At 37.1% G+C, this 25,208-nt stretch overlaps 1 long non-coding RNA gene across 1 annotated transcript; it reads left to right on the plus strand.

Annotated features, from left to right (window-relative positions):
- Nucleotides 1-12,224: 12,224 nt before the first annotated feature.
- On the plus strand, nucleotides 12,225-15,961 carry LOC148013734 (uncharacterized). Its single transcript, XR_015688935.1, has 2 exons — nucleotides 12,225-12,500; nucleotides 15,680-15,961. It is a non-coding gene; the product is annotated as an uncharacterized LOC148013734 (long non-coding RNA).
- Nucleotides 15,962-25,208: the final 9,247 nt, after the last annotated feature.

Here is a 25,208-nt window from a genome sequence, read left to right on the forward strand (position 1 = left end):
GCGAAAGCTTCCACAATTGTGAATGAATTTTTTTCTCTGCAAACACCTTCCATCACAGAAATGAGAGTACACCTCACTTTTACAGAAATGAGAGTACACCTCACTTTTGTACTCAAAGAAATAGGGCTACACATAACAGTTGAAATCGTCACTAATTAGCATAAGGTACTTGGCCTTCCCAAGGGAGTCCATAGTTTTGCAAAGGTTGGTGTGAATCAACTCAAGGGGTGTAGATGCTCGCAAACTAGCAACTTGTGGATGAGGCAACCTATGCTACTTGCCCTTGAAGCAGCTAGGGCATAGTGTGTGAATGGGAAGGGAATCTAGAAGTCCCTCAACCATCTTCCTCCTAGGAGCGTGTTGAATAGCATCAAGATGCAAATGCCCATAATGAGCATGCCAAAGCAATCCAAGCTTGTATGAAGATTATGCAGCAAGTGTTGTGAGTGTATAGAGTCCTCTGGATGAGTGGCCTTCCCACAGTGGAGGCACTTGGGATGCTTTTTCTTCTCATCCTTGGAATCATAATTATTGTTGCCTCTAGAACTTGTAGTACAAGCCTTTGTGGAGTTGGAATCACTAGTCCCCACCTCTCTAAGACGCTCATCATGCTCCAACACAAGCGGTAAAAGCTCCTCCTAAAGAAGTGTATCTTGGGTCCTCAAAGTCAAAATATTAGTGTAGAAGACATCGTACTTATGAGATGGTAGTTGAGTTATTAGAATCATGACCATATCCTTTGAAGATATCCTTCTCTCTAGAAACGCAAGCTCGTCCCACGTATTCTCCAGTTTGTTGATGTGATCTTTCTTAGAAGGAGAGTCATCAACATCAAGCATCTGAAGCTTCTTCTTCAAGATGATCATGTGGACAAACATCTTCCAATGGTAAAGAGATGCAAGCTTCTTCCACACCATCATAGTCTTCAAGTCGCAAATATGAACCAAGATAGAATCATGTAAACTTATAAACCAAGATAGCATCAATGCATAGCATGTGAGATGGCCTACAAACTCCCTTCATGAAATGGGCAGATTGATTTACGAATAATGATAAAGTCCTAGAAAAGATTATATATGTGGTCATGGTTGCACATGCTCATCTTGATGGATATAGGAACTTATGACAACAGAATGAATGATAGATCATGTTTTGAAAGGTATTATGAGTCAAAATGGCTGAATAGCTTGAAATCTTGATGGAGGAATAGTTTTCTTAAAAAGATTTGTCAAAATATTTGTTGAATAACCAACCAATCCACAAATCCATGCATAATTGAAGAAACAATCTTCAAGAAAAGGCTTAAATCCTTGGTGTTCTTGATGTAAGATAAGACTTTGTTCATTATTTGCCAATGATTCATAAAAGGGCTGTTAGTCATGATGCTTGATTGGGCAATTGAATACTTTGTTGGGTGATGCAAATATGCCCCCCTCAATGGTGACAAATTGGGGAGCCAAAGGTGGGTGAAGAACACCGATATAACTGATAGCAAGCACTTTCTGGAAATGATGTTGTAATGTTGCAATTTAGATAGTTTTAATTTTCTTATTATTGATCCCAATAATAAGAAAATCATCAATATATGAAATAAAAATCAACAAATTTGAAGTATGTGACATTGAAAGAACGTGTCATAAAAAGTTCACTTGTTGAAGAAGCATAATCAAGAGAAATTTCAGTGCACTGTTGATCATGAGTATCAAGACGATAAATTCTTGACCCAATCATCATAAACCTCACATTGATGGCCATCAAAGAGCACACAAAAGCTCGAAGTAGCAATGGGTGAGATAGAAAGAAGGTTCTTAATGTTGGGCACATAGAAGACATTCTATAGATTCTTAGCAATAAGAACATCGCATCATGTAAGCCCACATTGGATAATTGGTGGCATTGAACATGTTGTGGGAGCTAGGTATGCCCAATAAATCTTGACGAATAATAAGTTGCTAATAGAAGAGATGTTACTTGTCTTAATGAATTTTAATAATATGAAGAATAATAAATTTTCTTTTTTCTTGTTTTCTTGTTGAAGGATGGAGAAAAATATGTGAAAAATAATTATTTTGAGATAAAATATTATGTGATAAGGTGACAACAATATGTTGAAATAAGAGATTAATGGTTGAAAGTGCTCCAATAATGTGAATGTCAACAAAATGTGATGAAAATTCACTTAATAATATGTCAAAATAATAAAGTATGTCTTCAATCTTGTTGGATATAGGCACGAATGAACATGTGAAGGATGTTTTCAATGCAGAATAGCCAAAGAAGATTTGAAGCAAAAGCTTGAAATTTTGGCAGGCTTATGAAGAAGTGCGAATACAATGTTAAGAGAGGTACTTTGTATGCTATAGAAGGGAAATTGGGAAAAATCCCTAAAATTTTCTTGAAAATTGAAGAGAAAAAAAAGCAGGATAAAATGATTACCCAATTAATGTTGAATGATGTGCCTCAAGTTGAATTGATCTTGATTTTGATGAATTTTAGAATGCGCCCAAATTTTTTGAAGAAATTGGATTGAAATTAAGCTTGAATGTTGAAAAGCCCCAATTTTTATTGAGAGATTGAAGAAGAATTCAAAAATTTTAATGAAGATTTTACTTGAAAGATGTGGAATGTCACACTTGTGATGAATTAAGCCTCAATGTTCATGAAGAATGACAAATTCTAAAAAAGCCCCAATTCGATGGCAAAATTGGAGTGAAATTTGACCAATTTGATGAGAAGTCTCAAAATTGGTGATGACTCATGGCATTTTTTTTCAATTTGATGATGAATTTGGGAAGATTGATGGAAAGTCTTAAATTCTTAGCTTGGATTAGAGTTGAATTGGGAGCTTTTTTTTTTTTAATCCTCAATTTTTCACAATTTGTGCTTAGGTGGGGCACAAGGATATGAATTGGGACTTGATGAGAATAAAAGAAAGGATTGAAGAATAATAATTTTGAAAAATGATTTTCAACGTTAGGTTTGAAGCGGTAGGATGTTGCATTGTAGCGACTTGTTGACGAGTGGGCGAATTGTGTCGATTGATGATGCATGGAAAAAGTCGGTAGTAGGGAGTGTGGCAGTATGATATTGCGTGATGTGTTGGTTGGGCAAGTAACAATTGGTCATGAGGTGGCAAGTTGACAAGCAAGGCTTAAGCGATGCGGCCGATGAATGGTGGATGAGTCAATGGCATGGTAATGGGGAGCAAGTTTGGTCCAAGTTAGCGACTTGTAGGCGGCATGATGGTTTGCAATTCTCAACAAGAGGACCAAGGCGTGACACGGCTAACATTTAGAAATTGGGTGGGGCCCCTTATATCTCCCCTTCTCAAGAGGTCAGCCATCCTAGTATTATTCATGCTAATGTCCGCTTAACCAAAATTTTCCCATACTTGGGCTAGCCATCTAGCCCCCAAAACCTTAAGGTGATGGATGACCTTTGTTCTATCCAAATGGAAATCTTGCTCCATTTAGCCTAGGATTCAAACTTACTCTCAACATATCATTGTTGCATTGATAGTGAGCAAGTTTTCTTTAGCAACTGACCAAGATAGGTAGGATGAGCCTTCAACACAGTAGTCCACATGTGACCAACAAGCATGCCAATGATGGCGATTGAAAGGGAATGGGTGAAGATGGTGACAAAGTGCAATCGCTAATAAGGCTTGAACCAATGCGATGGCAATGGCTTGTGGGGCAGTTGGCTGAGTGGAAGCTCAATGGTAATGGTTGGTGGCAAATGATCACAAGTGATAGCAAGGCTGATGAAGGTAAGTGGCTTTGATACCATTGTTGGTCCAAAGCGTGGAGCAATTGTGCAATTAATTTAATAGAAAATGAGTGACAATGAAAGAATTAATTGATGTACAATGTTACTTGATCACAAATGAGGAGTGTATTGAATGTGAGAGAGTACAACACTCAAGGCAATCACACTAAATAATGCCACAATTGTGTGCTAATGAGGCACAAAGTGTATTTTTATAATAAAAAATGAAACTTGGAGCCCCAAGAGGAACACCAAGGAAAATGGAATTCTCTTGTAAGAAAATCTATCTTGTAACATCAACAAGCTTTTATTTCATTATTTTGATCATCAAAACAAAGAAAACAGCAATTCTTCACGCAGCATCATAGTAGATTTCTCCCACGGATTTGATAGAATCAACCATATTCTTCAACATCTTCACAAAATCCATCAATAGAACAAAGAACACAAGGAATACACCATCTTTGAATGGAAATCAATCACATATTATTCATCTTCAATGTCTTCATAGTTCTCTCTCTCAATCTCTCACATATAGTTACACTGTTTTGATAGAATTGACTATCTCTGACTCTCTCTCTCTCTCTCTCTCTCTCTCTCTCTCCATCAATAATACATCATATCCTCACTAAAATGCTCTCATAATAACCCTCAATAATCCTTCTTAGGTCGTGGATACACCTCCTAAGAGGTATGTCTGATATGAAGAGTCACCAGAGTCACTATAGTGTCTTTTCATAGCTCACTACTGTCACTGTCACTTAGTCTTCTCTTCAGTCTCTTCAGCAACTGTTTCTTCCACTTGTTTTAGCTCTTTTGAACTTAGATTCATCCTTTCCAAAGGTTAGAAAACTTTCCCAAAGTCACACATAAATTCTACAGAACACCTACAGAAGGTCTACAAAACAGTCACAGTACAGCACCAGAACAGCTACAGTATAGTTACAGTACAGAGACAGAGCAGAGACTGAGGCTCTACAGAGGGTCTATAGAAGGTCATCAAAACCTCATAATTCATACTCAAACCATTCCAAACTCTCAAAAACTATTCAATAAGCATTCAAAATATCTCAATCTTCATCAATCATCAATCCATGCTTCATACAGAAGATAATCAGAACAAAACAGAAGCTATACAGAAGGTATACATAACCAATCAGAACCTATCAGAACATCACAAAACCTCATATCTCCACTGAGAATCATCATGAACTTCTAAAACATAATCAATATCATCCAAAACACTCTCAAATACTTCCCTTAACAATCAAACATCACTCTAAATCCATCAAAAATCAATCATTCAGACCTCAAAAACAACAAAAATCAGTCAAAAATTCAGCTAGAAGAGTTTAAGGCTACTAGAATTGAGATGATTAAAAAACAATGAAACGATGAGTAGAAACTCAAGCAACTCCTTCATGAACTCACAAATGTCATGGGTTAAGGGAATGCACATGGTGGGGCAAGTCCTTTAAATGTAGATGAGGTAGACACTTCAAATGTCATTGAGGTAGACACTTTGGATGTCAATGAGGTTCGGCCATGAAATACAAATGAGAAAAACCCTTTTGTAAAAAAAAGGCCCTATTAAAATTACTCATAATCTACATAATTTGACATTGGCTCAATTTTGTTAATTTACATGTTTTGGCATGCATTGTAAACACCATTCATAACTTTCTCGTTTTGACATTGCCTCTATTTATATACTTTAACATTGCTTCAATTGTTTGCTTTGTTTTCAGTCATATATGAGTTAGTTGCATTGTAATAGTGTACTTGCAATTCGATTGTTTGGAGCTAATTGTGCATTTTGCATCAAAGTGTATAGGAGTTAGTTGCATTGCAATTGTGTACTTTGCAATTCAATTGTTTGGAGCTAATTGTGCATTTTGCATCAAAGTGTATAGGAGTTAGTTGCATTGCAATTGTGTACTTTGCAATTCAATTGTTTATGAATCTTATTTATGAGTCAATCATGTGCATTATGAGTTGGCCATTTTAAACACTAAACAATGTGAGTTCAATCCTTTTGAGTCTTTTACTACTCCTAAATAGGTATGCTTGAAGGGTAAATTGATTAAGTAAAGTTCTTATTCTTTAAGTTTTCTCCTACCCTTAGATAGATTTACTTGAAAATGAATTCATAAACTAAAGTTGTTATTAAATTTTCCTTAAAATATAATTCAAAGTTTTTAAAATTAAAATAAAAAATTAAGTTAAAATCCTATTTCACTTGAAGTTAATTTTTAAACTATTAAATTAGCCTTAATTAATTTAGTTACAATATATGTTATGAGTCTATTTAATATTGTAAGTATAATTTAGTTACTTATTAACTTAAACTATTTATCAAAGTAATACATACAAAATAATATTTTAAAAAGTTTCATACTAAAGAATTTTTGCACCAATCATCTTCTTAATCCAATATGGTAATCACTGTTTTTGTTGATGTGTCCTCATATCAAAATTCTTATTTTTTGAGGTCATCACATAATTGAAGAACAACATATTTTTTGAGGTCATTATATAATTGAAGAACAATATTTGAACAATGTATTCGCTGCAATATAGATATCTACCCTTTACTTGATGAACAAATAAATGCTTCAATAATTAAACATACATAATTTTTTTACATTTCGGATTATATGCTTTGAATCTATGAGATAATTGAATCTGCCATTGAAACACAAAGAATTTATGCTACTTACCTTGAAATGCATGCTAGTGGATAATAGATATACTGCACTTGGTAGAATTTATGATATTTAGGATAAAGTCATACTCTCAACAAGTATGTTAAGGCATAATATCAAAAAAAATGTTAACAATAAGTAGAATGCTACTTAAACTAGTATTTTAATAACAATCACTATATGCAAGCTAACTATCGCATGTGTGTTTGTGAATGCTAGTTCAGTGTCACATGTATGTTTGTGAATAACCACCTTTATGTTACCATACTAGTCAACACTCACTTTTATGCTAGTTATTAGAATGCTAGTCCACTACATGTATGCTAATTATCAATCATATGTATAATAATTAGTACCAAACATTGTATAAACAAGTGCCTATATGCTAAATAACATTTAAATACTAGTTAACAATTACCCATATGGCAACATGCTAGTCAATACTAACCTTCATGCTAGTTAAAAGTCGCATATATGCTAGCACACTAGTAAGCAACCACATGCATGATAGTTAACAGTCAACTATATGCTAGTTAATACTCATATGCATGCAAGTTAACATTTGCATGTATGGTAGTACTAGTTGGCTGTATACTATTTAGTTATTCACTCTATACTAATTGGCAATCTCCTGTATGTCTAGTCAATACACACGTATGCTAGTTACCAATCACATTTTTTCTAGTATGCTAGTTAACATAAACTTGTATACCAACTAGCAAAAAATTGATTTGCTAGTTGACGATCACATGTATGCTAGCTAATAGAAAATTGATTTGCTATTTAACAATCACATGTACGCTAGTTAACAAAATTTTGAATGCAAGCACATGCTAATGTATATACTAGCTAGACTTGTGCACTATCTAGTTTTAACACAAAAATCTATGTAAGCTAATGCTAATGTAAATACTAGTTGTACACTAGCTAGTTACCACTTGTACACTAGGTAACATTGATACATATGATTGTTAGTTAACACATGTATACTAAATGTTAACCTAAATGCTATCTACTTAACATTAGCTTAGATTGGTTAACACTAATCTATATGCTTGTTAACACTAACCTAAATACTAGTTAGCTCATATATATATATATATACTAGTTAACACAATAATGCTACCATTACATGAGTATTATTAATAAGATAGTACTATTAACATGAAAACTAGAAAAAGTTAGAATTGAAACTAACCCAAATTCTATGGAAAATTAGGAGGCAATAGGATCTTGCTCAGTTTGAGGTCCAAATTTTGATAGTTTTCCTAATTTTTCATTTTCTTTAGGTATTCATGCCACTAGTATACATAAGGGCTCTTTGAGTAATGCGGTTGGGGAGCCCTTTAAGGAGTGAGACCTTGCATGGAGGAGCCATCACATGCAAGCTACTTGAAGAGCATCCCCACCACATTGCTCATAGAACCCTTAAGGTAATATTGACACAACATCCTAAAAGAAGTAAAAAGACCCACATCCCTTTTAAAATCACTACAACCACATATCATAGAGACCTTTAAAGTCTAAATAAGAGGATGGAATATCTTAAGGGTATATGAACCTCACCTCTAGACCCATTTAAGGTCACCCAACAATCCCTGACTTGCCCTTGAGCAATGGAAGTCACCAGCCTTACAAAGGGAGTGATAGCACCAATTGTGTGTTGAAAGTAGATAGTTACCCTTGTGTTTAGTGACCTCAAGGTTTCATTATTATATAACAGTATCAACTTGAAGGCTTTCAACTTAGGCTTGTGAATAGCAGTAAAACCTTTTGTGGAGAACACAACCACTTGTAATTTGCTTGAATAGTTATCAACCTTTGTCCTCAAAGAGCCTTGATGTACTAGTGTCACGGACACCTAAAGGCAATGAAACATTAGGCACATCATCAAAATTTGGACCTCAATAGTATGCTCACCTTTAGGTAGTCATGCCACTAGTACCTCAAGGCTCTTTGAGGTACTAGTGGCATGAATACCTAAAGTCAATGAAACATTAGGCACACAATCAAAATTTGGACCTCAGTAGTGTGTTACATGCTTTAGAGTCGATTTGAAAACCAATTACTATCAAATCATGAAAGAAGTAGAATTATTAGCTCATTTAATATGTACATTGAAAATTTGTGTGCCTCTTTCATTTAATAAACAAATACCTTTACATAGAAAGAAGAGCCATTTTTATCCCTCATTCTTACTTGAGCTCTATTTCATGTTTCCTTCTATTTTCTATCATTTCTACACTCCTTCTATATTAGTTGTTGTTGCTATACATGGTTGTGGAACCAAGCTTCATATGTTGGATTCCAAAGTGAAGATTGGCCTCTTCCAACATCTATTGTTGGTGACAACTCTCGATGCAAGCGCTTTATAGAGATTAAAAGATGTTTGAAGTCTAGATGTGGGGTCTAATATCTCCATATATCAAGTTAGAATAGATATGAAAATGAGGCATACTAACTATCCATTTTGGTGCCACAACACAAAACATAATTTACAGCTTAACTGTGAAGCTAAATAATATCATTGTAACTTTATTATCAATGTTTTCTTATGCATATGTAAGCATGTGTAGGTGAAGAGAAAAGAAAACTATGGAAGAACCATTTAAGACAAGTAAGTTTTTTTAGTATTACCACTACATGTGCTTGAATGATGAACATGGGAAAAATTTGAATACATATTCTTTGTTTTAAAGAATAAATGTGATTTTAACAACGAATTTATCAAATAAAAATTATTATAATACATAGAAAATTTTCTTTCATTCTTGTTCCTCTTCAACAAATGTCTTTGGATGTCATCATCAATGCTAGAAACACCTCTATCAAAGGAACACCATTCCAAATGCAAATGAGATGCCCTTGCACTATTGGAGCATTCCTAAGTGATGTTGTAAGCATGCGTCCAAACAACATGAGGGAAGGCAATTGTGCATGAGAGAAAATCTTTCCTTGTGCTGCTTTAATACACATACACTAGCAACACCTCTAGCCCATTCGTGTGAAAAGACCCCTTTCTAATTGCAAAATGAAGTCCCCTCATGCCTTTGGGGCACTCCTATGTGCTGTGGAGTGTCTACCTCAACAATGCAAGATAATAAATTGTGCATAAGAAACTTTAACCTACAATGCCCATGCACAAACTTGAGAGTTAGCACATAAGATCCACCACTTTTTAGTATTTGTCAAGTAGTTAAACTAGTTGATGATGAGTACCATAAGAAACTTTTGTGACACTGGTTTGCACTGGTGCCCAAATACTTAAGAATATCCATGAAGATTTAACACTTTAAAGTGGTGAATGACCATTTAAAGGTAGTAACCGATCATGAAAAGAGGTGATTGATCACCAAAATAATGGAGTGACCACTTGCAAAAGTGGTGATAAACCACATCCAACTAAAAACAACCACTTGTGAGTGATTTGGTACCACTTAAGTGGTGAGCATCACGTGGAAGCATATTCAAGTCACTTCTTAGTGGTAGCATAAAAATGAAAGTAGTGAGCAGAAGGTAGTGATCCACCTCCATAAGAAGTGAGGGGCACAAACAAATGGTCTACTTACTAGATAAGTTTAGCTTAAAAAGATTTAAAGTGGTCTACCACTTATTAATGGTGACGTACATTTTATGAGTGGTAGCAAGCAACTAGAAAGCAGTATGCACTACTTTTAATGGCATGAAAAAGCCATTTGTAAGACATACTAGACTATTTATGAATGAAAGCAATCCACTTGTAATTGATAGCACCCTATTTGTAAGTAGTAAGGGAATACTTGTAAGTGATAGTATACCACTTGTAAAAGGTAGCAACCACTTTCATGGTGTATCACACATTTTGTAATGGATAGTGCATCGCTTGTAAACTAGTAGTGCATTACAAGAAAAAATGGACTCCTTGTAAGTGAGAGCACAAAACCTATACGTGGTAGCAAAGAACCTAGTGGTAGCACACCACTTACAAGTGGTGTCAAGATCATTGATTTCTTCACAAAAAAATCATATTTAGATCTTGGGACCACATGATCCAAAGTGTTGTGGATGTTTCTCAATACAATTACTTCCAACTCTTTGGATTTAATTTGCATAATATCATAGAAGCAAAGATGTTGACTTTGGAGGTTCACTCTACATAAAGCCTCTATATCACACTTGGAGCACATATGTTCAAAGTCTATTTGAAAATATCTTTATGTGTGAATTTCCCAAAAACAAAGCACACCATTTTCTATTCAATCTATAAATGGCCGCTTGATGTGGCATCCTTCTGTATGTAAAAAATGTGTAAAAATGGTGTTTTAAAAAATCCTTTCTTTTGAACCCACGTGATATGCTTACTTTTTATGAGCAAACCCCTCCCCCCCAAATTTCTACCTTAGATGACCATATATTGATGTATTCTGTATTTGTTTCACTCGTCTAGCACCCCAATATTTGTGTCTATCTCGGAGTTGACCATTGCCAATAATCGTGTCCAATTTTGAGAAGCCCAACAATCCCTCTTGTATTACTACATTGAAGTTCAAAATCTTTCTATTCAATGATGGAGGATGATAATGGTTCTTTGATATGCTCTATAATACTTGCTTTTGAAAATTTTCTAATCAATTTTCACTTTTCATGGGCATGCTTGTAGAGCATCATGGAGCATCGAATACTTATTCTTGGAAACTTTTCTATATCTAGTAATGTGTGATAAATCTCATGGGTCACTCAAATTACACTTGTAGATGTAGCTCAAGTCAATCATATTTTTTGAATATATCAATGAGATCACTTACCAAACATGCCAAGGTCATACCAAGTCTTGGTAGGCACTTGAAACAAGGCTTTATAGTCCTATCACATTCTAAAAAGCCTTCTACAAGCATATGGAGAGAGAAAATGAAGATCATATAGTTAATCTCCAATTACTTCCTCTCCACCTTGCTTGATAGCCATGTAGAGTGCCCCAAGGACAAAAGGTACTTACAACACTAGTAGTTCAAAGGGTTTCCCATATGGCAAGAAAGCAAAGCATGGCATGTTAACCATAAAAGCCTATTTTGCATGATGTTGAATAATCAATGGATGTCTTCAATTGTTCAACTTTTGCTGTGTGTGTTACTTCATCCACATCTAGATGATACTCCTCCCTCTATAAATAATGTTTGACAACAATGTGTGTTGAGGATATGGGGTGCAAAGAGACAAAATAGCATTACAACTTCAAAGGTTGTTTCAAAACCTCCATCGGAAAGCCCTCTTATGAGTTCTTGATCTTGAAAGTTAGCAAGTCCAATCTCCTACAATCCTTTGGTATACTTTAGTCCCATCTCTCATTCTTCCATGAGATGGAATATGTTAGTGGCAACTTCTAACAAATCGAGTGAAGTAGGTATCATGTTGCGCTTCATGTACGTTAGTGGCAACTTCTAACAAATCGAGTGAAGTAGGTATCATGTTGTATAATGAAGTGGAGAGGGAGTGATGGGCGTATTAAGGCGTTTAAGGGGTAAGAGTGTGATTAGAAGGAAGACAGCTGGTTGGTGGAATGATGGAGGGTGGAGATGTTTAAGGCGTGTTAGGGGTAAGGGTGTGATCGTAAGGAAGACAGCTGGTTGGTGTAATCATGGAGGAGGCAGGCAAGTCAACATTATTCCAGCTTTTACGAAAGTTGGAGAATCAACTCACGCTAAGAGAGTCGGCGCAGGAATCAAATCCAAGGAGGCGAGGGGATGATTACTTATATATTGTAGCGGCGGGGAGTGGGCTGCAGCAAATTACTGGGAGTACAGAAGAGGCGCACAGACACAGACACACAGAGAGAGAGAGAGAGAGACACAGAGAGAGAGAGAGAGGATGTCTCACCACGATCATCATCACGACCACCACCACGGCCAGCACCATGATGATTATCACCACCACCACCACCACCACCCCCACCACGTGCCGCCTCCCCCCCCTCCGACCTGCCTTGGTGGTTATGCTGCAGCGTATTCCTACCCCCCCCATCACCACCAACACTACCCCCCACCCGCTGCGGTACACACCTCTTCCCTCTCCTTCACAAACCCTTTGAAAATATACTTAGCTCAACCTTTGAAAAAATTCTATGTCATGCGACTATCGATTCTCCTTAACCAAGCTCGTCACTCAATCTTGATCACACATGTTTGTTCAGTAGGCCGAGTAATTCCCCCCTCCTCTTGCCCTTCCTCTTTAAGGCCCTTACAAGGGAATTGCTCTCTCTTAAAGGCTCTTACAAGGGAACTTTGTTTCGATTTGGAGAGACTACCTTTGGAGCACTAGCAAAGATTATCACTTTGTGTTGCTCACACATGTTTGTCTCTATATGTTGCTCGCACATGTTTGTTTATGTAGGATGAGTTCCCCCCCTCCTCGTAGCCTTCCTTTTTCAGTCCGTTACAAGGTATTTCCTTCCTCTCAAAGGCCCTTACAAGGGAACTTTGTTTCAATTGTGAGGCCACCTTTTGAGTGCTACAAAAGATCATCACTCTATGTTAATTACACATGGTTGTTCTATAGCCTGAGTTCCCCCTCCTCTTCCCCTTCCCCTTAAAGGCCCTTACAAGGTAATTCCTTCCTCTCCAATGCCCTCACCAAAAAACTTTGTTTCAATGGTGAGGCTAGCTTTGGAGTGCTAACAAAGATAATCACTCCATGTTGCTCACACATGTTTGTCATTGTAGGCTAAGTTCCCCTCTCCTCTTCCCTTCCTCTTAAAGGCCCTTACAATAGAACTTTGTTTCAATAGTGAGACTACCTTTGGAGAATTAGCAAACATCATCACTCTATATTGCTTACATAGATTTGTGCTTGTATAGTTGAGTTCTCCCCTCTCTTTTGCATCCTCTTAATGGCCCTTATAAAGGAATTCCTTGAACTTTGTTTCAACAATGAGACTATCCTTAGAGCATCAACAAAAATCTTCACTCTATGTTGCTACATGTTTTTCTCTATAGGCTAACCTCCCCCTCCTCTTAAAGGCCCTAAGAAGGCAACTTTGTTTCAATGGTGAGACTACCTTTGGAGTGCAAACAAAAGATAATCACTCTATGTTGCTCACACATGGCCTTGGCATGGGAACTTTCAATGGTGAGACTACCTTTGGAGTGCTAACAAAGATCGCGCTCTATGTTGCTTGTTGCAGATGTTTGCCTCTATATGTTGAGTTTCCCCCTTCTCTTCATTCTTTCTTTAAGGACATTACAAGGGAATTCATTCATGTTTCTATGCCTAGCTTTTGAATTTAGATCCCCAAGCTCAAAGTCCCAAGCTCGATATACACTCATCCAAGCATAGACACTCCACTTGTAAATGAAAGGCATTCAAAGAGAATTTCATTATCTCCTTAAAAAGGGAACACCTACAAAAGGTATAACCAATCCTCTTAGACACAATGATCAACACATATGAGTTCATGGTGGGGCATGTACTAGTAAGGTATAATCAACGTGACCAAAATGGGTAGCAAATTGAGAGTTTACACCTAATTTTATACGTCAACATGACCAAAACGAGAGGCAATTTGAGAGTTTACACCTAATTCTATAAAAGCAATTGATCAACACATATGGGTTTATGGTGGGGTTTGCACTACTAGTGGGTATCATCAACATGATCAAAGTGAGTATCAAGATAAGCAATTGAAGGGGAAGATAAACAAGACAATATGAATACCAATGTAAGTCTAATAGTTTTGCCTTGCATGTTGGTCCATTCAACTTGAAGAACTGATGCCCACTTTCTTGGGATGCCATTTTATAATATTGACATTTAAATACTTGATAGTGTATGCTTTTTAACATCTTCACAATATGAATTATTTAAAATAATTGTATCCTTTCCAACATCTATATGCACTAGTATGAATAGAGCATGAGGCTCTAAGAACATATAATCAAGTCTAGGTAACTTCACCTTTTGCATTGAACAAATCCTTTTTCATGGGTTTGACTCTTTCCACTCAGACATAATAGTGGGCTCGAGGAGTTGATCTATATAAACCCTCTATATCATGTGCATTCAAGGCCTATTTAATAGTACCCTTATTTTTGAATTCTCCCTAAATAAAACAGTTCCCTTTGCTATTTAACCTATGAATAACCCCTTTATATGACACCCTTCTCTATATGTAAAAAACATGTAAAAGAGGTATTTACAAAATCCCTTCTTTTTACTCCATCTGATATACTTACATATCTATCTATCTGAATTGATAATTTTCCTACTGATATCTATCATATGCCATGATCAATAGGTTGTTAGAGTTTTGGTATTTTAAAACCTCCCTCACTCGATTCAAAAAAAGAAAGTAGCTTGTAACTTTCCTTGGGTTGCTAAACGTTTAGCTTAATTGTAATTTATTTATGAACATATTCTACAATGTTATGCATAGACAAACACTTGAAATTCAAAATAGAACTCTTTTATAAACAAAAAAAAAAACACACACACACACACATCATAATGTGTACATACACTGGCATGCTCTTGTAGGTTTTGATTTTCTTATGTGATAAAGGGATTTAAAGCCTTGTTTATTACTTGCATTGAGAGTCTTTAGATACTTGTTTATCTCTACATTTTGAACTTCTACCTTTAATCCTCCAAGAAATAACCTTACATGGTTGGTTAATTGTGAAAATATTGCATGCTAATTTTGAACATCTCAATTAGAAGTGTAAATGAGATATTGATGGTCTAAAAAGTTCCAAATTAGTGTCAAGCTTAATTTGCAACAACCATTACACCTTTCCATATCAAGATGGCATCTTGGGGTTTGTGTAAGAACAAAACACACGCATGGTTATTGAGCTCTCGTTATGAAGTTTTGCTAAACACAAGGTCTTGTATATCTTCACTTGCAAAACTTTATATGTTTTTGAATACTTGTAGCATAGCAACTTCATGCTTGCATTAGTTTGCCATGGGGCATCCAATATCGAGGTGGTATGTTGGGGTTTGTGTAAGAACAAAACACATGCACATTTATTGAGTTGTACTTATGAATTTTGGCTAAGCACAAGGTCTTGTATATCTCCACTTGCACAAATTTATATGTTTTCAATTGCTTGCATTGCATAGCAACTTCATTTTTGCATGAGTAAGCCATGGAGCATGCAAAATATTCACACCTTGATATAAATCTTGATCATGTTTGTAATCCATTCTTTTGCATTTGTAATATTTTTCCTCAGGTTTATGAAGATGCCCATACACAATACATTCATGGGCCAACATATTCCCATGGATCTCATTGGTAGAAAGAGAATGGAAGTATGATAATAGAAGGCCTTCTCTATGAACTAAATAAAGGCACTCAAGTGGAGCTTTTAGAGGCCAAGGCAAAGTGTTGGTGATTGAAAAGTGGCTACCTTATATACTTACAAACTATATGTACAATGGTTTGAGAACTTATCCTTTAATGTAAAAGATTTGGAATATATAATGTATATCCTGAGATGTTTGTTTAGTTCAAATTCTATTCTATTTTCTATGTAAGGAAACATTGTGTGTGTACATTCTTTTGGTTGTGCACTCATTTCTTACTTGTGCCTTATTCCTTAAATTAGATTGGTTAATTATCTTAACTTATCTTAGGTTTACTAATTAGAAGGCCTCAATATAAATTTTGATTCTTGCTTACTAGTGTTTTTCTTTTCATATTGCATCAAGTATTATCTTGGGATGTACCTTTTTGCTAATGTGTGGACATGGGATAAAAACTTGCAATCTCTCATTCAAATTGCATAATGCACATAACACACTCATGAAATTATAGTAAAACAAAATTCTCAAAGAGTATGCCACAAAAAAAAAGACTTTAATCACTTAATAGAAGTTCTTAACTTCTTATAATTTAATAAAACTTTTTTGTAACTCATTTGTCGTCCATATAAGTAGTTTTTTGAAGTAATGCATACAAAGAGACATCCATATATTGCTTTTGTATAACTATAGTGGTATACAAAGTTTTCATGAATAGTGAAAGATAAACTCTTTATTAGTGTATAAGCACAAATAAAAATGAATAGCAAAAAAGTATACATTCATTCCTTCCATCATGACCTAGGTATCTATTTAACTCTTGAACCTCTGGCATTTAGTAGCTAGAGGCTGCATCAAATTGATCATGAGTTTTACCTCTTAGTTGAAAATAAATAATGTCTCACCATTACTATCATGTAGTGAAGATGATGGTACAACTATTTAATATTTGATGCTACTACTTGATGCAAAGGAAACAAATGTTTTGCCATTTTAAAGTTCATAGTTTACTTGATTTGACATTAAGATTTTGATATTAAACCTTTAGCAAATATTATTGCATTGCATTGGCATTTTTAAATCAAGCATGTGTATCGTGTACATTAATGATCTTCTAAGTGAGTTCACTTCTTGGATTCTTGCAGGTTGTACTATAGCCTTAAAGAAGATTTCCTTTTATGTGGGTATCCGATTTTCTCAATAAGGCGTTTATCCATGAAAATATTGTTAGAACTTTCCCTGCAATATGTTAGCCTATGGTAGCGATCTTGCAAATAAGTAGATGATATTGTTGAGATGGAACAAAAAATGGAAGGGTAGGAGAAGATATGGAAGGACTCAAGATTACCTGAATCAATGAGTACTTGTGATATGAAGGAGTTCTATTGTCCATAAAACTTTGATCATAGAACTTTGATTGTGTAATGAATGAAGCTGAGAGGAGAGAGGAGAATGAGCTGAAGAGAGAGAAAGAGAGAAGGAGGAAGAGAACGGAAGACTAGAAGAGGATAAAGAAAGACAAAAAAGAGGGGAGAAAGGAGGAGGAAGCCATGGAAGATGAAGATGAAGTGAAGAGTATGCTCTCGATAATAATTGGATGCCCTAAACTAGGACTCTTACACCTTATGTACCCCAGTCACTGTGACTATGTGTGTAACCCCTAGTTCCCATGTATCCCGCTCGTTACAATCCATCCCCACCCTAAAAGTTTTTGCCCTAAAAAACAAAAGACAACTAGAGGGGATTGATAGATGGGCTTAAGGAGTGGGGTGCAGTGCACTACTCTGAGCCACATTAGAATGAAAATGGGTGGGTAAAGACAAGGGACAACATGCTATCCATTACATGCTTGCTGAGGTAAAATTGCCGTAACTTTTAATAGGTTGCTCCAAAAAGGCGTGGCGCATGTCAAAATGGAGCTTATGGCGTGTACTTTCAACCCATGTAGGAAGCACATGGTTGAGATTTGGACAAGTACCAAACTATTCTAAAATAGTGTGCAGTCTACAAATAGGATGTGGTCAAAAGGGGACATAACTTGCTAGTCTTCAGCCCATTGGGCATCTAGGAGGTGATAAAAGTCATTGACAATAGTGGTTGGGAGCTAGGAGGCTTCTTCCAAGGGTAGACCTTGCCATTTGATGAGGTACTCCTTGATGGATGGAGATCTTAGTGTTTGTCTCATTGCCCAATGATTGCCTCAAGGATATACTGAATGATACCTTCTTTGTCTATGGGGGGAAGTTCTTCCACATAGTCCATTGAGGTGCTAATGAAGGGCTTCAGCTGGTTAACATAAAACACATCGTGAATCTTGGTGGTAGAGAGAATCTCTAATTGGTAGGCCAAATCACCAACTCTCTTAAGGATTTGGTAGGGGCCATAGAAATAGTGGGCCAGCTTATTATTGTTGCTTCCCTCTTTGAGAGTAGAGTAACAAGACTTAGGCAGTTTCAAGAGGACCATCTCCCCTCATGGAATTATAAATGACTTCTTTTCTCATCAGCATAGATTTTCATGTGAGCTTGTGCCTTATGAAGATTCACCTTGCATTACTGAGGTAGGGCATGCATGTGATCCAACCCGGCTTTACCTTGAGGGTTGACCTTATCATTGAATAAGACCGTAGGAAGGGGAACCTCATACCCATATAATGCCTCAAAAGGGAAAACCTCTATGCTAGAGTGGGTGGAGTTGTTATATGCAAATTCAACCAAGTGGAACCACGTATCCCAATTGTGTTGTTTATCATGGAAAAAGTGTCGTAAGTACGTCTCAAGCCATTTATTTACTCTTTTAGTGTGGCCATCTATTTGGGGATGGGATACAGTGGATGGAGTAAACGCCCATAGTTGTGAAAACTACTTGCCAAAATTTTCTCATAAAATTGGCATTCCAATTGTGCACTATAACTTGTGGTAATCAATACTTGAAGACATACTCCATAAATTGAGTGGCCACCTGAGAGGCAATGTATTGTGTCTTAGTAAGGATAAAGTGGATATCTTTGGTGAGGTAATCAACTACCCTGTATATATTATTCCATCAGGCTCGTGATGAAGTCCATGGTGATATGTGTCCATTTCCCTTCAAGAATAGGAAGGGGTTGCAAGAGGCCAGCGGTTCTAAATGTGATGTCCTTGTTCTGTTGGCATGGAACACATTTGGTCACAAAATCCTTGACATCCCTCCATAAGCCTTTCTAGTGGAAGCTCTTGGCAATCCTATCATATGTTTTGAAAATACCCAAGTGGCCAACAGTGGGGCAAGAATGCATCTATTCCTCCATGATCTTCTGTGTGAAAGGAGAAGCGTGGGGGATGACAATCTTGCCATGGGACCAAATAAGGCCATGCTTGAGCTGATATTGGGAGTTTTCAACTATTACCCCATGTTGTAATTTCTAGAATATGTGGCTAAATTCCTCTTCCAACAAATAAGCTTCTTGAAGATCCTAAATCCAATCACTATGCAACTTTGAAATGGAGGATACTTTGCATACCCACATCCCAAAGAGTGAATCAACCAAGATATTATATTTGTGCCAAGTGTGAGAAATGTCAAAATCGTAGTTTTGCAATGTCGCCACCCATCTCCTTTTCTTAGGAGTCAAAGTAGACTAAATCATGAAGTATTGGAGGACTCTATGGTTGCTCTTTACTTGTTGAAAATGGTGGCCACACAAATAGTGGTCCCATTTCTTAATAGCATGGAGGATGGTCAACATCTCCTAGTCATATACATTCATTTGCATCTCCTTATCATCAAGCTTACGATTCTCAAAAGTAATCACATTGTGCTCTTGCAGTGAAACTACACCAATACCCCTACCACTAGCATCACACTGAATGGTAAATGTCTTAAAGAAATCAAGGCATATGAGGATGGGGACTGAAGTATTTCCTTCAATTGTTTAAAGCTATGATAATAAGAGCAGAAGTGGCATCCCAAAAGAATGATTCCTTTTCAAAATGATCAGTCAAAGATGCTACAATGGTGGCATAATGCTTAATGAAGCATCTACAAAATGAAGAGACAAGGAACCAGGTAATAAAGTAGTGGTGGGTGGAGTGGGCTAGTCTTTAACACATTGCACCTTCTTGGGATTAGCCTATATGCCATTTTTGCTAACAATGTTTCCCAAGTACTCCACAGATGTCTGCATAAAGATATAGTTACTCTCCTTAGCAGAGAGTTGATGCTTTCTCAAGATATCAAACACCCTTCTGACATGTGCCAGGTGCTCCTCTAGTGACTTGTTGTAAACGAAGATGTCTAAAACAAGCAAAAACTTGAACATAAAGGGCTAAAGAATTTTATTCATGAGGCTGTAAAATGTGGCGGGGGCATTAGTCATTCCAAGAGGCATAATTAGAAAATGATAAAGCCCATGATCACTCCTAAAAGCTGTTTTGATCTCATCACCCTCCCTCATACAGATCTGATAGTAGCCAGAGTGCAGATCAATCTTAGTGAAAAAGTATACCCCTTTCAACTCATCCAACAAGTCATCAATCTATGGGAAGGGATAGCAATTCTTTATTGCAATTTTGTTCAAGTCTCTGTAGTTCATGAACATGCGAAAAGAGCCGTCTTTTTTCTTGACTAACATGACAGGGGATGCATAAGGGGAAGAGCTTGGTTCAATGAGACCCATATCAAGTAACTCATTGACTTGCTTTGCAACCTCTTCACGTTCATACTTGGAGAGTCTACAGGGTGGCTTGTTTAGTGGCTTGGAATGGGGCTCTAAATCAAGTGGATGGTCCATTTTCCTCAGGGGAAAGGGCTATAGGCATTTAATATAAATAACTATACTCCTCAAGTGAGGCTAAATCCTTAGATATTTTGGAGGGTTTATTTGAATTTTCCTTATTCAAGTGCAAGAGAAAGATCTCTGAGCATTTCTAAAACTCCCGTTTGAGTTGCTTTGCTATAATGAGCTAAAAATCATCATTATCATGAACTCCCAGCAGATGAGTTGTAAATGCATCATAAAATCCATGTAGAGCTGAGAAACGTCCATAGCAGTTTTTCCCAATTGTTTCAGCCAATCACAACCCAAGACAACATCAATGGGTCCCATGTCTAATGCAATTATGTCAACCAATGCCACATTAGTCTCAGCCATGCATAGGGGGACTATTGGACATACATGTGTGCTGATTTCTTCCCCACCATTTGCTACTTGATTTTTCAAGGGGTTTGCAATTCTGTAAGGGTGCATTTCAACTTGTCAATGGATGATTTACTGACAAAATTGTGAGTACTACCACTATCCACAAGGATAAAAATATGTTATCCATGAATACTACCTTGAATGCGCAAGGCATTGGGGCTCCTATAACCCGTCCAAACATCCAAGGAGATGGAGCAAAGGGAGGTAGTAGTTAGGTGGGATGTCAAATCAAGTGCATGGGATGGACAACCGCCTGGGTCAAAGGGGAACCCATCCTCTGGTTCATATAACTGCTTGTGGTCCATATCCTCAGCATGCTCCTCATTATCAAAATAGGTAAGTCTTCCTCATCATTGTGCCAATCTTCCATTACATACATGGCATGAAATTTGACCTTGGCTACCTTGTAAGGGCACTTTGAGGCATGGTTGGCAGTGTACTTATCCCCATATTTAAAACATAGGCCTTTTCCCTTTAGTTCCTTCACAACATCCAAGGAAATGAGCCTTTAGCCATTTGAGCCATTGGAGGGTGATGCAATGGAGAGAGAGTCTATTTTCAGCATATTTACTCTTAGCATTAGAGCCAAGTGCTATCCCAAAAGTGCACTATTTTCTTTTAGGATAGATTGGGGGGGGGGGGGGGGGGAGAATAGGTAAGTGGGTATTTTGGGATTGCTATTAGGCATGGAATTGCCTCTACTTAAACCACCCCCATATGGGGCTGATCTCAATGGGGCGCGGGGTTGTCCATAACCTTACTGAAAACTCTCATTCTTACGGTACTTTCTTGTATATCTTTCAGTCAATTCAATTGCATCAAATAGTGTGGTAGGCTTTGGAGCCATGACATCTGCCGATAGGCTTGGTTACAACCCATAGATGTACTTATGCAATTTGGCATCATCATTAGTGCTCTCCACATACATGGTCAAGTTCATAAGCTAATTTGTGTGCTCTTGTACAACATGTCAAGAGTGTACCATCGTCTTGCCAACTGCTCTTTTTCCATAGAGGATACAAATACTTAAACCATATGCAGTTTAAAGTCTTCCCAATCAATGAACTGATGATTCTCTAGATTGATATAGTGCCACCATGTGTGGGAAAATCCTTTCGAGTGGAGAGAAATAAAGATAATTTTTTGACCATCCATGCAGGGGTAGATATTTAAGTAAGACTCTAATTTAGATGTCCATTCTTCCAAGTCAGATGGTGAGGGAGATTGCCCATTGTACTTAGTGAGATGAATCTTGTCATAGAGATCATGAGGGCCTTGCTGCCCATGGAAACCTTGCTATCCACACATACCTTGATGGCCTTATGCATTTATCCCATGATGCCCATTATAACCATATTGTCCATTATTGCCATGCTGCCCATGATTTCCATGCTAACCATTTGTACCATACTATCCATGATGGGACTGAGCCATATAAGTTTCATTGGGGTTCCGAGGGGGAGAGTAGGAGAGCTTCTACCAATGGTGGGAGAGGGCCTCATTGGAGGGTTGGCTGCACTAGTGATGGGGGGGAGCTCAACATAGGCTCATCATGAGCATGGGAGGGTTTACTGAATTCATAGGTAGAAGGGGGAATACCCTTGGATCCAAGAATGCCCTGTGGACCATGTAGTGGCTCCAGTGGTAGGGCCCATTGAAACTCACACTTGGATTCATTTGCCTTTACTTGGGATGAAGTGATAGCTAGCTGGGCTACAAGAATGGTGAGCTCCTCCAGGGTTTGCAGAGTCCGAGAGTTTGAAAGGGCCATTTTCTCAATTGCTTCATCAAAATTTGACATGATTTGGTAGTGGTTTTGGTAACCATGTCATTATGCCTCTCTCTATGATTGAGGAAGCTCATGTTGATATAAAGTGTGGTTGAGCAGGTTATAGGAATCCATATCATCCACTTTCTCATGCATAGCACCATGATAATCTTGTGACAAGCTAGATTCATCATTAATTTAGGTCTTGGGGTCCCTAATATCCCTATGGATCTCTACATGGGCCTTACTTTTGCCTTTCTGGCCAACCATCTAGCTACAATCCATAAGACCCACTATTAGTAAAACGGGTGCAACTTTTGGTGAGAAACTCCAATCTATGAGATTTTTTATTCAAATTGAAGGGGAGAAAGCTCTCTTTGAGATGAGCTATTAAGATTTGTGACAAAAAATGATCAAAAAAATTATGCAATTGGATTTCTGTGTTTGTCCTGGAGTGGTCTGTACCCTGTCCATAGTGACCTTAGGGCACAAAAATGGTCATCACTTTTAGACCATAGCTATGATTGGGGAGACTTATGATCCAAATGGGATTTGACAAAGCCTGGTAAAATTTTCTATAATTGGATCTTTGTGACTATCCCGAGTGACTGTGACTAGAAATAATGTATGTCCCTTGATGCAATTGCATTGTATGGATGGCTCATAGGCTGAGAGGCTTGAGCAACATCATAAAAAACATCTTGGGCATACTGATCATAATCCCAAGCACATTTACATGTCCACTACTTTTTCATCACTACATAAGTGAAGCTTAATGTGCCATATATCTCTTTTGGCTGCATACACATCAAGTCTCATACGTGGGTACCATAAGGCATTGAAAGGGTGCACCTGCATACAAGTATTGGGCTTGAGATCACCGAGATGTGGGTAAAGTTCCCCTTGAGCCGAGTTGTGCACACCTTCAAGGTCTTAAGTGGTAAGGAAGGGTTACCTCTCTTTTGGCTTACCACCTCGCCTGGCACTAGCCTTTTTCCTCAGAGTCCAAGTATACATGGCAGACATTTTTAATAAATAATCGACATCATGGATGCATTAGAAAAGAAGCATTCGATCATTTCATGAGATGCAAGGATGAACAAGAGCTTGAATAGGAATTGCCTTGGCAATCTAGTGACTCATTGGTTGCTACTTACCCCTTTTTACAAAGGCTTACTACTCACTTGGGATTAATCCAAAGCACACAAGATCCAAAAAAAGTTAATGTCAACAAATACAATTGATTTAAGATTAATCATGATGCATTGGAAAGCAAATATGCATAGATTTCAGTGGGTACATGCATACAATGAAGGATTGAACTAGTAAAGCCCAATGAAATTGTAATCTCTCCAACAAAGGAATTAAGCTTAGCAAGTGTGTAAATAAGCTAATTTTCATAACAAACAATTAAATTGGAAATACAAGGAAATAGACTAAATATCCAAGAAACCATAGCCAGGGTGGCTAGGCTGAAATCATATTATCATTAATGGCTGAGAATTAGTTGATGAGAGGCTATAGCATGGTATACACCCCAATGCTATGGTGGCCAAGAGTATGCACCCTCTTAGATGGTGGGAGGTTGAGACCTCAAATATGAAATGTTAGAAATGGCAAAAAAGATCCCTGGCAAGTTACAACTTAGCCTTTTATACTTAATCCTAGTAGGTCAAATATTATCTAAGGCATTCAAGCATTTTTACTCTATTACAAGCCATCCTCGCCTCCTAGAAGAGCTTTGTCCTCAAAGTTGAATATGGGACAAAATATAAGGATGAATACAAGAATAGCTTGAAATAGATGAAATCATGTTGAAGTAAAACTCCAGGTTGAAGAAGACCAAATAAGTTGATGAAAAAGGACCATGTAAGTGGAACAAACTATTATAGGCTATCCAAAATAGGCTACAGTATAAATTTGGCCATATCTTGAAGTAGAAGTGTCCAATTTCCATATACGAACCACAAAAATGTAGAAGACAATATATTGTATCTAGGCATCCCATCAAAATCAAATTTTGATGAAGATAAACCAATTAAGTTTAGTATAGAAATTTATTATAGCAAGCTTGTTACTGCTCAGTGAGTAAATTGTCCTCTTGAAGAAGCCATGGAAATTGTTCCAAATACGAACCATGTTGCCAAAAAGACTCTTCCATAGGTAAATCCTTCCACTTTATAGGACACTCCACAAGAAATTGGTTCCTTAGAACGTTCTTTTACTTATGTTAACCCTCAAACGAACAATGTGGCCGAAAAATCTAAAGTGGAAGACAAAGCCTAGGTAAAAGTGAAACGAAAGACGAAGGCACACCAAGAGAAATATAGAAACAGAAGAAGTGCAGAAAAGTCCTAAATCAAGGAAAAATGTGCACAAGAAAGAGTGCAAGTCAATACTTTTGTAAAAGAGTGCAAGGCGCAGCATGATTTATTTTAAGAGCACCACCATGCAAATTGTAAAGGTAGATGGGCAGTAGAAAGGAAGCTAGAAAGATAGGAGGACAATGGGA

The sequence above is a fragment of the Lygodium microphyllum genome, chromosome 26 (genome assembly GCF_053477565.2).
Source record: "Lygodium microphyllum isolate KBCC chromosome 26, Lygodium_microphyllum_v1.1.10, whole genome shotgun sequence".
Lineage (NCBI taxonomy): Eukaryota > Viridiplantae > Streptophyta > Polypodiopsida > Schizaeales > Lygodiaceae > Lygodium > Lygodium microphyllum.